Source organism: Chinchilla lanigera, unplaced genomic scaffold (assembly GCF_000276665.1).
Source record: "Chinchilla lanigera isolate Chin_1 unplaced genomic scaffold, ChiLan1.0 scaffold00002, whole genome shotgun sequence".
NCBI lineage: Eukaryota > Metazoa > Chordata > Mammalia > Rodentia > Chinchillidae > Chinchilla > Chinchilla lanigera.
In genome coordinates, this window is record NW_004955403.1 from 52825069 (window position 1) to 52836347 (window position 11279).

General features: G+C 49.8%; 1 protein-coding gene across 4 annotated transcripts in view; it reads left to right on the forward strand.

Annotated features, from left to right (window-relative positions):
* The first annotated feature begins 328 nt into the window (after window positions 1–328).
* Blk (BLK proto-oncogene, Src family tyrosine kinase) overlaps window positions 329–11279 on the forward strand; it is a 48611-nt gene continuing 37660 nt past the window's right edge. For 2 of the 4 annotated variants that reach the window (XM_005373820.2, XM_005373823.2), the window contains exon 1: window positions 329–866. The gene's annotated coding sequence lies outside the window, so the exon portion shown is untranslated. Of the gene's footprint in view, window positions 867–898; window positions 1233–7535; window positions 8079–11279 lie in introns of those variants that run through there. The other 2 variants (XM_005373821.2, XM_005373822.2) reach the window with 2 other exon arrangements.

The window sequence follows — 11279 nt, forward strand, 5'->3', positions numbered from 1 at the left end:
GGCCAGCAGTCTCTGTGTCAGCTCGGCAGCCTGCTTGGTCCTGTTTGTCCCTGGACTGCTGTGGAGCAGGACAACCACTCACCACTCCAGATGCCAGGGTCCTGTCTCGGCTCCTCTAACTTTTCACAGTCAAGCGAAGCAGCACGGTTGAAGCAGCTCTAAGATCAGATCAGCTTTTTGCTGTTATGCTGCAAAACCCAGAGCACATTTGCACTTATTGAGCACCGACTTCATACCCACCATTCGTGTTCACCCTACCATTTAATGCACGTAGCATCCTGTGACCTAGCTATTATTAGCATCATTTAAAAAGCAAAACCAAAGCAGCAAGGCTGAGTGAACACTGCCCTGGCTCCCACAGGTGGCTGGCACAGGCAGGGCCCGAGCTCTTTGTCTGCAAGACAGAGCAAAGTACTCTGTAGTTGGTTGGAGGTCTGCTAACCCTGCCAGACGTGGTGTGGGAAAATTCTAGGCAGGCCACTAAACCAAAACCCCAGGAGGAAACTTTTGGGTGGCAGAGGGGCATTGTAACCAGCGTAGCCCAAGACCAGGGGAAAGTCACTCGCCTGTAGTCCTTCTTTTCTGGGGCAAAGGGGCTGCGGGACCCAGTGAGCCCACAGAGGACTTCACAGTGCCCACTGGAGGGGACTTATGTTGACAAGCTCCCGGGGGACAGCCACTGGAGCTCTGATCACAGACAGGGCGCTGACACCTCTGCCCGCTGCTGAAGGAAGCCACAAGCTACGCACACTGATTGAGAGATGCACCCATCTGGGGATGGGCTTTCTCTTTAGGCCTGCTGTTTACAGCTAGAAGGGTGCCGCCATCCGAAGAGCAATAGTGAGGAGCCGCTGAAGCCCTGCAAGGTAGGTCTCCGCACCTTCTGGTTCCCACAGTCTCACATCTCTAGCTTGTTCAAAGTGCTCTGAGGCCTGGAAGTTGGGCAAGTGGGCAGAGACACCGCTCTGGGATTTGGAGATGGAGAACAAGGGGATCAACACGGCTATGTACGGGCTCCTTTCCAGCTCAGAGAGATGTTTTGATTTACAAAAGTTCGTCCACCCAGGATGGAGCCCGCACCGGGGCTGGGCTGCGGGAGGGAGGTGACAGGGGCACACAGACCAGCTGCAGAGCTGGAGGCAAGTGACTTGGCTCCCTGGAAAGGGGCCAGTAATAGCCATCGGGCAGAGCTGAGCAAGGTGGCAGTAACATATGGGAACATCTGGCTCAAGGTCAGTGATGGGCTGTTGCTTTTGTTTTATTTGGTTTGTTTTTGAATGAGGTTGTCCTGTTTGGAAGGCATTTGGGTTGGTGTGACTGAACAGATTGGACGGTAACCTTTTTGGCCTAGGCATCTACTTCATCTGAACGGAAAGACTAGCTGGAGACATATTTTGAAGGGGTTCTTAAATTTTCTGGGCTTTGATAGCTTCTCCATTCACTCTGTAATTGGCCACAGATTTCACCCTCGTTGACCCACACTACATGGGAACTAAAGACAGTTACCACCCGGGTCTGTAGCTACTGCGAATTCCCTAGATACACCTGGAGGCTTCTGCAGCATCAGTCCCTGCACCTGGATAAGGACTGGACCCAAAACCGTGCAGTGCAGGACTGACGGACACGAGCTTCACTGAGCGACAGAGGCCAGCATCTCAGCAAAGAGGACCTGTCCCTGTGCAAGAGCGCAGGTCCGGAGAGGCCAGCCAGGCTGCCAGCCAGAGCGCTAGTGTGTGCTGGGGGTCATGGGGTACAGGGTGCTGTGGACACTGTGAGCAAAGAGGAGATGTCCGTACTGGTCCGGAGCTGTGAGGCATGGGAGTCACCTCTTGAGAAGGAGGGAGGGGCTTGCCCTCGGCAGCCTTCTGGAAGCCGTGGTGGCTGGGATAGGATCTGCCACATGCTGGCAGGGGAAGGCAGATGTAACAAGAGAGGTCCTTGCGGCTCAGCTATAACCACCACTTTTCGGGGTTGGTTTTCATCTCTGAGTGTTGTGATTTTCATCTCAGCATTTTGATTTTCATCTCCCCGTTGTCTTCCGGCAGCTTCACAATTTGCTGGCTTCCAAAGCAGCTCTAATCTGGCTGAGGTATCGCTTCCGAGTAGGGTGCACCTGCCATGCCTGGGCTGCAGGGGTGGGGCCCAGACCCCCTGTCCTGTTCCCTCTCCACACACCTGCACCTCACAGTAGGATGCGGGTCAGGCAGGGGCCTTCCCCCAACACGATCTGGCTCCCCGGGCCCACGCTCCTCCCTGCAGGCCACAGGGCACTCTGGGCAGAATTTCCCACATTACAGATGTGGGGCTGGTGGGAGCAGCAGATTTCACCCAGCTGGGGTCTTGGGGGAGAATGGAAAACACCACAAAAGGCCACCGAAAGGTTCAGAGAGAAAGTAGGGACTACTGGGCCACAAACAACACTTTCCCCAAGAGTAATCAGCACGGCCAGGGATATAGCTCAGTGGCACAGCACCTGCCTGGCAAGTGCAAGGCCCTGAGTTTGATTCCTGGTACCTTTAAAAAAAAAAAAAAAAAAAGAGTAAACAGCATTGGAGCACTTCTACTCTGAGGCAGGATGAATATAGTTTATTAAAAAAAACCTTTTTATTTTAGAGTAATTCTGGATTTGCTGAGAAATGACAAATGTGATTTTCAGCTAAGTTACCATCTAACTTAACCACACTACATCTGCCGGAGCTACAGGGCTAACATCAATACAGTGGCATTAGTTAGACTTGAGACTTTGTGTGGATTTAACCTATTTTTCCACTAATGACTTTTGCTGCTGTTGCTCTAGGATTCAATCTAGGATGTATGTTCTGGTTTGTCTCAGTCTCTTAGTTTCCTCTGATCTGCACTAGTTGTCCCATCTTCCCTCATCCTTCGTGAGCTTGACAGTTTTGAAAGTCAAGTCTGTGCAAGACTGTCCTCTGTTTGGATTGTCTGACTTTTGCAGTTAGTCTCAATGACAGGTTTGGCTTTTTTTAGTCCGACTTTAAAAATTATTTTTGTTTTTTATATTTTTATTTTAAAGACAATAATGTAAAAATTAAATGATACAGAATTTCAAAACAAGGCGATAGGAAATTAATAATGGTTATTATATTGCATATTATTATCTTCAAAGTAACTGCTCAGATGACCAGATATGGTCATGTAAGACTGATCAAACAATATAAGCACTAACTGTTCCTTTCAATGAACTAATAGAAATTAGTAGTACAATTATCTTAGCTATCATGTATATGTATAGATTCCTCCCTTCTTTTCTCCTTTCCCCATCCCAGTTATTCTTCCCTTTTTGAGCAGTTTCTCCAATTGTAAGTTTTGAGGAGGAATTGCAGAACAGCAGAAGTTTACATTAGCAGTGATCTAGCTGCTCTATGACCCTTGTTCCTCCCTGTAAAATGGGAGCCACATCAGCAACCTCCGCACAGATGCAAGCACCAAAAAGAACCACAGGAACAAGTCCAGAGCTTGCCACATAGAGGAGGCTCCTTGAATCCAGTGTGGCTCCAGTATCCCTCACTAAAGAACACTGCGTTCCACAAACTTGGGTCACAAGGGAGTTCTTGCAGGTCTTGCTGTCACCAATCTCTGCTGGTCCCTTTGCACACTTGACACCTGAGGTGGGGACGAGCCAGGACTAGAAGGGAAACAAGACCCAGCTGGGCTCCAGAACTTGAGGCGTCCCTCGCAGGATCTCTGAGGTGCCGGGTAGGTGTGTGCATGTGCACATATAATACTTATCCATCTGGAGCTTCCTCAGGATGTGAGATGTGTCCTGCTTACTGGGATATACTGGTTCTGAACTTTAAGACTGACATGTCTGGTGGTTTCCTGGAGCCTGTGAGGTCCCTAAACTTGCAGGCAATTTTGTGAGGGTGAAGATTCTCTGTTAAGAGCATCTGTAGCTTTCATCAGCTTCCCAAATATGTGTACCAGTCCAGTAATGTTTGGAGTCATCATATCCAATATTCAATGAGGGTAATTTACATTTATCGTTCAGTGTGCAGTGGACACGAAGTGTGGAAAGGATTTGGACACAGGAGTTAGTTAAAGCAGTCATGTCCATGAGGTCCTGTAGGTTGGAGGCTGAACCCTCAGCCTGAGGACCAGAGGGCGGGAGTTCAAACTTCAGTCCTGCCTCTCCATGGCTGTTATGGTTTATGGCTGTGTGTCCCCTCCAAAGCCTCATGCGACCATGGGGCAGGCTATTAGAGTTGAATGATTATGGGTGTGAGAGCTACACCCGCCCTGGGGTGGATAGTTTGCATATGTAAGGGAGAGGAAAAGAGTGCTTGAGGACATTCCTCCCCCATTCCACCCTGGTGTGTGCTTGCGGCTTAGCTGTGTTCTGCCGCCCTGAGTTAGCTCTTTGCCATGTGCCACTGTGCCTTATAATCTGCCAAGTATGGGCTGAACCTTCCACAAACTGTAAGCGAAATAAACCTTTCCTTCCTTAATTTTGGGCATCAGGTATTTTGTCCCAGCAGCGAGAAAAAAGTAACCAAGACAATGGCTGTGCGACCTTGGGCAAACCAGAGTCTCTTCAGAAGATAACAGTAGTCTCACCTCACTGCCTGCCAGCAGCCTGACCTATCTCAGGCTGATTGTATCCTCTAGGACTTACTTCTTTATGTGTGATAATAGCACACTGTGACCTTCTCCAAGTTAAGACCCAAAGCTCAAGTCCTTAGGCGAGTTGCACCTTTACAGAAAGCTCCACCTCCATTCTTCTAATGCCATTTAATTCTCAGTATCAAAGTCACTGGGAGATCTTTGTAGTTAGACAGGACACTTTATATGACAATTTCTTTCATGCACAATATTTATTTGGAAATCTCAAAAAGGAAACCATCGTTTAGTGATGTTTCTAGAGAGGAGTTTACTGCAGTGGAGAAGCATGGAGCTAGATGTTTGGGGTATTCCCGGGTCAAGCTGACCACCAGTTGTGTTTGGATCTCAGCACTAGGACGGCTCAGAGAAGCATGTTCCCTAGGTTGGGCTTGGGGATCCTTTCGTGTTGTGGGCACGCTGTCCCTGGCTTGGGCTGATGGCTGCATAATGAACAAAGTGGGAAACTCACAGGTCGTGTTTATGTTTACTGCAGCTCACCACTTTTTGTCCAAGACCCTTCTGGAAGGAGCCCCAGGACAATTGTTCTCAGACTCTAGATCTGGAAGTTCACGGCCTCTCCAGGGCAGGGTGTGACTCTCAAGCACTAACCCTAATCCCAATCATTTCTACTCTGCTGTGGACTCTGGAACATGCAGGGCCAAGCTTGTACCTAACCATTAGCAACTGCGTGTAGTCTCTGTATCAGCTTTCCACCACATTAGCTTCCTGCCCTAATTTACATTCCAGTCTGATTTCTTCATCTATCTTCTCTCCTCTCTTCTTGTATTGTATTTCCTTTTATGAGTGTCCTCAATTATTTCTTTCGGAAACACCAGGAAATGTATGAATGAATGAAACAGGACAACATTTCTGGAAGAGCCTGATGCTTCCTAAGAGTGCTGTGCTAAAAGCTCCCTGTCTGTGATCAATGAATGAAAAATCCTATGGTGAAACGTTCAGCTGTGGTCTATGACAGTAGACAAAATGCTTAAGTTTCAGTTGTCTACTTTTGCAAATATTCTACTTTGTACTGTAAAGAATATATGTCATTTTATTCCATTTTATTCCTGCCACTTCTGTGATACAAATTTATTTTTTAAAAAATAACTTTAAAAAATATTATACAGTAAGAAAGATTTACAAGTTATAACCCTTATTCATGGTTTTACTTGGGTATAAAAGGCTGGACTGTCCTTTTTCTATGCACTAACATGGACAAGGGAAGATTTCCATTTTGTGGCTTCTAGCTGCCTCTCCATCTTGTGGGCTCTGAGCCACTGTCAGGGTGGTAGACAGAGTGTAGGTCAAGATAGGTATCTGGTAGATTGAGAGTGGTGTGTACTGGAAACACTGGACAACAGCTTTCCAGGACACAGATGTACCATACACATTCATAGGTTTATTATTAAATTCACTGATATGAAGGCTGTGTAATACATAACTTGTACATAGTAACGAAACACACACTATTCTTTATCACCAATGCCCACCAGCCAGTTTGGTCTCATAGAAAGCTCTCGCTGATTTTTGCCATTCTGAGGCAAAGAATAGCCGGGCTGGGGCTGTAGATAACTATGAGCTCAGCATTGGCATGGACAAGAGTGGATATTTTCATTTATGTTAAGGGGAGGATCAAAGAGAAACAAGACATCCGTTAAAACTACAGTCTTAGTCCTTGACGGGAGTGGCTTCTGCTCAGTTGGGTATTGAATAGTTATAAATTCTCAGAAAAGTTTCCTCAAGTTTTTGTTACTCACCATGGACTGTCAAGTCAAGAAAATCAACAAAACAAGCAAACCCCGGGTTTGTAGCGTTTGCCTGGGCCTGTGCTTTCATGCTCGCTTGGTACCCAAAGTCAAAAAAGTCACCACTGTAACTCAGCTCACCAGGGACTTGCCGCATGGCACCGTGCCGCCACCTTACAAACACGGTGGACACACACACGACATAGTGTGGCGGATGCTAAAATCTAGTAAAAGAGCTAGGAAGCAATGGGTCTGAGTGTTTATGACCTGTGCTTTTAATGTAATGCACTGTCTTATATTTTATACGATTTAATAGTACACTTTTAGCAATTGTATTTTATTTTACTTTCGGGTTTTTTGAGACACAGTCTTACCATTTACTGTAGGCTGATCTTGAACTCAGTGATCCTCCTTCCTCAGCCTCCCAGAATGCGGGGATTACTGGCATGCAGCACCACGCCTGGCTATCAATTCATTTTATATAGAAAACTGGAATCATCCCATGGCTTTTGTACATCGGCTTGAGCGTCCCCAGCACCATGCTGGCTGAGCATCAGAATAACCCGTCACCAAAACGCAGGCCGCGCAGGGCCTGCTGGCGTCTGGCTCTACTGAATGCCTGCAGAGAACCTGCCTCCAGGGCTTTCCGGAGTCCAGAGCCTGACGGCCCCTCTGCTGCTTAGCACAGGAAAGGGGAGCCCTGCATAAGACTTTCTGACAGTGGTCAGGTCCCCACCCACCGCTGCCAACCCAGTCCTCTACAAGGCTTGGTGGGGGGTGGGGACAGGACAGGAGAGAGAGCCCCATGCTGACCCCAAGCCCCCTCTTGGCAGCCCCTGTGGGCTGAGGCTGGTGAGCAGACGGCTGCTATCTGGACCCCCAGGCTGGGCCTGTTTGAGGATGTGGGGGCCAGAAGGGTGACTTGGCCCATTCTGCCAGGGTCTCACCTGGGCAGAGGCCCCTGGGCTCCCTTGGAGCTGGGGTCCTAACCAGAGGGAGGGCATCACTTAGTTCACAAAAGCCACCCCAAAGGGGCCTGCCCTGCCTGGGACCAAGCCCTGTGTGAGCCTCTGAGCTCCGGCGTTGGTGTTTGTCCCAGCACAGAGCGTAAGAGCATACAGAGTATGAACGTATGCGCTGAGTTTTTGAGCTGTATTTACAGTCTGGAGCTGTGCGAAGATGCTGCGAATGGGTGGGGTGGGGGAAGGAGCAGAGGCTCTGCTTGTGAACCCATTAGAGCTGCAGGGAGGGAGGGATGTGGATTTCAAAAGCAGAAAGCAGACTCCCTGACCTTCCTCGCCATGGTCAGCACTGTCCCTGGGAGCCCTCCTAGATCAGTGGGCACCGGGCCGGGCCACCATGACAGTGAACAGAAGCAGGTGGGCTCTGATGGGTCGTGCCCGGCAGGTAGCTGGCCTGGCTTTGGCCTGGCTTCAAGCAAAGACACCATCCACACTCCAGGGGTTCAGAAACTTCCCGAGTCAGGGTAGGCAAGTCAGTGCTTTAACGGGACTTTAAAGAGACAGAGCCTGGTGGGACTCAGTGCATACACACGCACACACACGCACACGCACGCACACGGACACCCATGCACACACCTGTGACTGAGAGGAAGCTGAAAGCCGGGAGCTGACAAGCTCTGAGCTGGGCTCACCTAGGCCAGCGTGCTGGGACCCGAGGAGCTGTGAGGAAAGGCTTCTATTCCTCCCGAAGGTACTGGGACCAGTGCCCGAAGAGATGCAGTGGGAGGGGGCCTCCCTTTGGGCGTGTCCCTCCACGGTGCGCCCCTTCCGCTACCCAGCAGCTCGGGCCTTTCATGGGGTCCTGTGGGTCTCCATCTCTCCTCGCACCTGGCCACCTACATCATCCTACCAGTCAGTCCTGCCTCCTGCACTGTCTCTGTGGAGCCACACGACCTGACCGTCATGACTGACTGGGACGTGCAGAAGGCCAGACACCAGGCCAGGCCGGGAGGGTGCGGAAACGGTCACTGTGAGGTTGTCCTCCTCCACTGCTTGTTTGCTCCCACCCAGGTCCAGTTTCGGGGGGGCTGTCCCCAGGGCTCTGCAGTGCGCTTGGGCCGCCAGAGGAGACGGCCGCCTGTGTGTGCAGAGGCGGATGGCGTCGGGGAGGACTCCTGGGCTGTTGCTTTCCGCAGCAGCAAGCTGGGCTGGATCAGGGGCTTGTCAGAGGCTGAGATGGCAGCCTTTCCCTCAGAGGCTTCATAGCAGTGACCCAGGTGCTGACCTCGACCCCTCCCCAGGTCACAGTGACCACCGCTGGGGAGCCAGGCCCCCTGGGTTCTGCCCAGGGACGTTCTCACAGCTTTTTCTCTGTGGCTGTCTCTGGATAAGTAGCTGGCCTCATGCTCCGTGAGGACACCATGGAGACCCTGGCTCTGTTTCCAGCATGAGCAGCTGCCAGCAGGAAGCCAGGCCAGGCCTGGGGCTTGGCAGCCGAGGGACCAACACCTCCAACCACTGACAGGCCTGTCACCCCAGACAAGTCAGGGGCATACCGTTCACATCTGACTCTGTGTCACCTTACCTGTGGAGAACATGAGCGCAAAAGTCACAGACTCCCCCATCTGGATGTGGACATTCCGGCCTTCGTGCTGGCCGGTCCCTGCGGAGGACCTCGCCCGAGTGGGGTCTGATGGGAAGCAGGCGGGCACTGGAAATGCTGACGCGGCTGCAGCTCTCTCCAGCGCCAGCCTTGGGTTTGTGGTCGTCTGGGTCTGGGGGCTCCGGGGAAGCCGCAGGCGGCTGATGTGGGGGCTGGGCTGCGGCCGCGGAGAGGAACCAGCTAATTTTCTACAGACGTATCGTGTGTCCCTGACTTTAAGACTGGAAACATTATATAATCCCGAAGAGCACTTTGCAAACAGATTCACGGCCATCAGTAACGCCGCCAGCCTGGCCTTGCTCCCTCAGAGCCGGTTGTCTTGGTTACCTGCTGCACAGGGGCTCCAGCGTAAGCATCCTTGCCGTGGCTGCAGGTCTTCGCCACGATCATGTTCACATATTTCATTGCATTTGCTTTATTTCCTTTAGACTTTCAGTCTGCTTAGTTTTTAACATCTCAGAGGGCCGCGATTAAATGCAAGATAACAAGCACCTCGAAGAGGCATTCTGAACTGCATGCAGGACTGGAGCCTATTTTTCTCTAATCCCTCCAAGGAATGGCAATTAAACGGGGAGACCAAAGTCCCATTTGGGGGCGGGGCAGGTGGGCTTTGAAGGGCATTGTCAGCAGTGGTGACAGTGGTCTGAGTGTTTTGTCCCCTCTCATCCAGCTCCCTGACGACCGGATTTGTGGGCCAGGGCTGCTGATGTGGTCTTTGGCCAGAGAACAGACTTTCCTGCCTGTGAAATGAAATGACTCATAAGGAAACAAACCCCAAAGCTTCGGTCTCATTTGTTCTTAATCAGAGGTCCGTGAACCATTCCGGGGCTTTGCTGGGAAAGAGGCTCTGAAATCAGGGTGCCAGATTTGGCATGTAAATTTAAATCTTAAAAAGTTTATAGATGTTAAATGTTGCTAACAGTAAACATGTAAGATCGAATTTTCCCTACTGTGCTTCAAGAATGGAGACGGTTTCCATAGTTTCATTAGATTCTCTAGCGGGGTTGCAGCCCCGCCATATTTTTAAGACCAGTTTCTTTTTCTCTCTCTCTTCCTCTCCCCCATTTGTGGAGATTGAAATGAAGAATGCTAAAGATCTGTTTCTACATACTGAAGTCCTGAGGTCCAGCCGTGGCATGGGAACACATGATCTGAATTTTAAGGGTCTGAGACACTTGCCAAGGGACATAACGTTAGCATGTGGGAACCTTGGGTTGGAACTTGGATCCTTCTCTGCCAAACCTGTGTGCACCCGCTTCATTAAAGTGCCTCCTCATTAAGAGAGTTGTTCTATCTCAACGTCTTTAACCAGAGGTAATTGCTGATGTGTTAAGAGTAAGAGATTCTGCCGTGACTCCTGCCAGTCGTGGTTCTTAACTAAAGGAAATGCTTTGGCAGTTTTAAAACTAGAGAGATCCCCCCTCCCCCAGTTTGCATTTCTCACCAGTAGCCACACTGACACAAAATTTTGTACTTGGTTCATTGTTCTTTCCCGCTGTAACCATTAACTCTAGAAGGCGAGCTGTATTTATCAAACTGACGTGTTACTAGTAGGAGCCAGTAACACTGAAATTCAAGAGACCAAATCGAAAGGTTCAACCACTGGAGTGGGAGACGGCCACGGTCGGCTTCCTGACTGCCGTTGGGGGCCTTCCTCTCCACACAGCTGTTGTCATTAGCGACACTCTAATGTGTTTGGTTTCCTCTCTCGATAATCCTGTCTTGCATCTCCTTGAAGTCTGGCATGCAGACCTAGAAGCAAAGGGCATGGGCAGCCTCAGTTTCGGGTCTATGGTTTCTTCCAAGAGTCTCTGCTAGGCGGCCCATCTGGCATCACTGACAGTCGGCATTCACTGAAGGAAGCCGTCCTGCAAGGCGGAAAGCGGTCACAGGACGAAGAGAGCAAGTCATATTAGATCGTGTGACTTCTTGGCCTCAAAGTACTGGCTGATGATTACTAATCAGTGGAGAGGATGACACTCGATATGGGTATAAATGACATCTTTCTGATATTGTTCTGATAACCTGAACTGTCCTTTATGGCAGTATGCCTTTTCTTATGTTTGGATTTTACTGCATTCATTGATGTGTTAATTCAGAGAATGATTTATATACTGTGTTCTAGCACTCAGGTGAGGCCTGAAGATACAAATATTAGAAAGGAAGGAACGAATGAATGAACAGGGGGAGGGAGGGAGGAAGGAAAGAGAAAGAAGGGAAGAAAAAAAGAAAGCAAGAAAGCATAAAGAAGAAAGAAAGAAAGAAAGAAAGAAAGAAAGAAAGAAAGAA